Below are 4,171 nucleotides of genomic sequence, written 5' to 3' on the forward strand. Positions count from 1 at the left end.
GGCAGTGGGGAAACTGCTGGTAAGAAGCGACATAGAAAAATTTGGAAGGGACTTGGAGTAGGGGCAAAGAATAAAGACGTTTCTTATAGGAACTGTATAGGAAGTGATGTGTAGGGAAGTGCAGCCAGAAATGAGGGGTTCACTGTGCAGGTGGATGCTCCAGGCTGGGGCGGGTGGTTGGGGTGTGGGGGGGATGGGGGTTCTGACTGTGGATGCAGACTCTGGGGTGAGGCTGGGAATGAGGAGTTTGGGGTATAGGAGGGTGCTCTGGGCTGGGACCAAGGAGTTCGGAGAGCAGGAGGGGGATCAGAGTTGTGGCAGGGGGTTGTGGCATGCGGGGTGAGGGCTTTGGTTGCAGGAGCGGGCTCTGGGGTGGGGATGGGGTTTGGGGTGTAGGAACATTTTCCAGGCTGGGACTGAGGGGTTCAAGGGTGAGGGGTGCAGGCTCTGGGAGACGCTTACCTCAAGTGACTACAGGAAGCAGCAGCATGTCCCTCTGCAGGCTCCTACACAGAGGTGCAACCAGGCAATTGTATGTGCTGCCCCATCCACAGACACCGCCTCTGCAGCTCCCATTGGCCGCTGTTTGCTTGGGGTGGGGGTAGCATGCGGAGCCTCCTGGCTGCCCTTACGCATAGAAGCCGGAGGAGGAACATGCCACTGTTTTCAGGATCCGCGCAGCATGGAGGCTAGCAGGGAGCCTGCCAGCACTTCTGCGCGGTTCCGCCAACCGGAGAGTCAACGGCCCGGTCGGCGGTGCTGACTGGAGCGACCAGGTTCCCTTTTCAACCATTTGGACACCTGGTCACCATATTCTCCAAACTTAGGGAGTTGGGGCAGGGCCGGCTTTAGGCCGATTCAACCGATTTCCCGGAGTCCTGCCCTGCGCCTAAGAGGGCCCCGCGCCTTAAGCACCTTTTAAATTTTTTTTACTTATCCCGGCTGCGGTCTGCTCTGGGGTCTTCCATGGCCCTGCTTCCCTGACCAAACCGCCCGCAGGAGCGCGGCTGCCCCACAGCCCGGCTCTCCCAGCTGGAGCCTTGTCCAGAGCGGGGCAAGCCGCCCCGCAGCCCCAGCAGGAGCCCCAGCCAGAGTGCGGCAAGCACCCCCCGGCCCCGATCTCCCGGCTGGAGCCTCGGTTGGAGCTGGGCAAGCTGCCCCACAACCCCACTTTCCCGGCTGGAGCCCCGGATGGAGCGCAAGCCCTATCCTGCAGCCCTGCTCTCCTGGCTGGAGCTCTGGGCCCTTTAAATAGCCCCCAAAGCCCTGGGATAGCGGGGGGCTCTGAGGGCTATTTAATGGGCCTGGGCTCCAGCTGCCTCTGCCACCCCGTCCTTTAAATAGCCACCGGAGTCCCCACACCCATCCCCATATATTTTCCAGGGCTCCCTCGGCTATTTAAAAGGTCTAGGGGGGGAGTAGAAGCAGGGGAGCCCCAGGCCCTTTAAATAACTTCCAGAGCCATGGGATAGAGGGAGCCTTGGGGGCTATTTAAAGGCAGGGGCTCCAGCTGCCTCTGCTGCATCCCCTGCCCTGCCCGCACCAGCCCTGCCCCCCCTGCCTGCAGCCAGCTCTGCACCCCGTGCCCAGAGCCAGCCTCTGCCAACCCCCCTGCCCTGTCTCCAGCCAACTCCTGCCACACACCTCTGTGGCCCTGCTCAAAGCCAGCGAGTCCCACACAGAGCCCTGCCCGCACCAGCCCTGCACACCCTGTCCGCCCTGCCCACACCCAGCCCCACACCCCCTGTCCTGTCTCCAGCCAATCCCTGCTGCACCCCCGTGCCTGAAGCCAGCCAGTTCTGCACTCCTCTGTCTCCAACCCTCTCAACCCCTGCTGCAAACCCCTGCTGCATCCCCCTGCGGCCCTGACTGAAGCCAGCCCACCTCACAACCCCCTGTCTCCAGCCAGCCCCGCACCCCTTGCCCTGCCTGCAGCTAGACCCCACCTCCAGTCAACCCCTGCCCTGCCTCCACCCAGCCCCATGTCTACTGCTGCCCTGCAGTTCCCAGGGCAGTAACCCTGCACACCTGCTTCAATGAGGGGGGCAGGGAGCAGCTGGGACCCACACATGTGCACACCCCAGGGAGTGGCGGGGACCCACATATGTGAAACGGCGGTCATTAATAAGCAATCAACAGCATATATGAGGCAATGTACATAATATACAATTGTATTATTTATATAGTTATGGAAAGTAAATAATACATTGAAGAAATAAAAGGCTTTTGTTTTTATACTTTTTTTTTTTTTAGTCATCCCTGCCAGAGCCCCGCCAAAAATGTTCGAATTGGGCCCTACACTTCCTAAAGCCGGCCCTGGGTTGGGGCACTGGAAGCTATTGGGGAGACTCATGGGGCAGGAGGCCCAGTGTCATCAGACAGCCTGTTGCGGTGCAGGAGCTGCTTGAGATACGTGAGCAAGGCAGAGGCCTGGGCAGCCCATTCTCCCTGGGGCACACAGTGGCTGTCATTGGAAGTGCATGGGCAAACACTGCAGGCTACCCCATCCTCGTGGCCGTGGTCCCACTTCATAGCCCTTGGTGACACAGTTTGTGCCTGTGTTGTCTGACTGACAGTGGAACGCTGTGTGCGGATTGCTCTTTCAGACACAGACCCCCAAAGTCTTTCAATGTGAAGACTGTTAGTAACAACATTTTCAGTCCTCGTCACACACGTTCAATGGCTTCACATCTTCAGAGGCTTTTTATATCAAGCTGGACAGTGTCAATATGGGAATCTCTGCAGCCAGAAACTTCTCCTTAGGGGATCCTCTGGGCCATTTAAAATCCCATAAAGGTAGGCAGGAGGCTCTGGGTAATAATGGCCTAGGACTGTGACTCTACCTTTTGGGACAAAAAAGGGGGAAATGGGAACAGGCAAGTGAGTGAAAGGTTTAAGCTCGGGAACAGGATGGGAACACTCCTGAATCATGCTGGCTGCACCAAAAAAGGAATCCAAGGAGTCAGTGAGGCTGCCCAGAGGAACGCTGCCCAGCTAAGGAACGGAAACAGACCCCCTATTATAGGGAGAGATTTTGGCAAAGCAGTAAACTGCCTGAAACCACTATTGTTTATTACTAAAAGCAGCCAAGTCAGCAGGCCGTAAATTAGTCAGACATCAGCAGAGACCAGGGCAATCATTTATTTCATTGGTGCAATCTGTTCACAAGAGAATTTGTGTTGTTACATATACACCTAACACAAAGAGTGTTTTCTAAAAGTTCCTCTTGAATCTTCTAATGCAGTTTCAGTTTTATCAAGCCCATCTGAGAAAATAGTTTCAACTGCAGCATTGCTAAAAGGTAGGGACAGCAACAAGAGAGCAAACGAGCCAAGTTCACTAAAGTCTTTGTCCCCAGCGGCATCCATGTGTTTTATAACTTCAACCCAAAACTGCTCAACTTGGTTGTTCTGAGTATGCGGCCAGTGAACCATAGACAAAACTCTCCACCGCTGCTCCAACTGTCCAAAGTGTTCACAAACCGATGGCAAAAATGACATATTAGCCAATCTAGATCATGCTGGACTGAGTGTAGTAGAAGGACTTAGTAGTGCAAGTGATTCAGCCACTTGGATATCTGGTGATAATCCCTGTTTCACCTGTTTCACAAACTCCAAAATGAAATTTTGACATCTGTTGTCAGATGCTACCGGTGTGGTGCTCTGCTCTCTCCTTGTTGGTATCACTCGGCTGCGTACGTGTGTTCCCTCTGTGTGCTGCCCCAGCTCTGCGCAGGTAGCTGACACAGCAGACCCAAAGAGAACCCCCAATGACCACAGAGTCTAGTAAGGTACGAAGGCACTTCGGCCAGGTTTATTGCCGTATTGGATACAGTAGTAGTTCCCTGGAGATTTCTTAGTCTAACTCAGGGCATACTACGAATATGTGCCCCCGGTCAAGGGACTCAGCTCAGTCAGTGGTGGGACTTTCCACTGCCGACTCGGCCGGACAAAGACATTGCCCCAGGGATGCATTCTTATACACAGGTACAAACAAGTTACACATCACTCCTAATGTATTGAGGTGCAACCCCTCTACGTAGCTGTCCCTGCCAGCAGGTATATGGGATCTTGGGGAGCAATTACCACACAGGTGGGGTGCAAAATAAACTTTATTAAGAAAATGCAAAAAACAGGGAAAATTCAATAGTGAGGGGTATGGGGTTTGTTAA

The sequence above is a fragment of the Chelonoidis abingdonii genome, chromosome 1 (assembly GCF_003597395.2).
Source record: "Chelonoidis abingdonii isolate Lonesome George chromosome 1, CheloAbing_2.0, whole genome shotgun sequence".
NCBI classification, from domain to species: domain Eukaryota; kingdom Metazoa; phylum Chordata; order Testudines; family Testudinidae; genus Chelonoidis; species Chelonoidis abingdonii.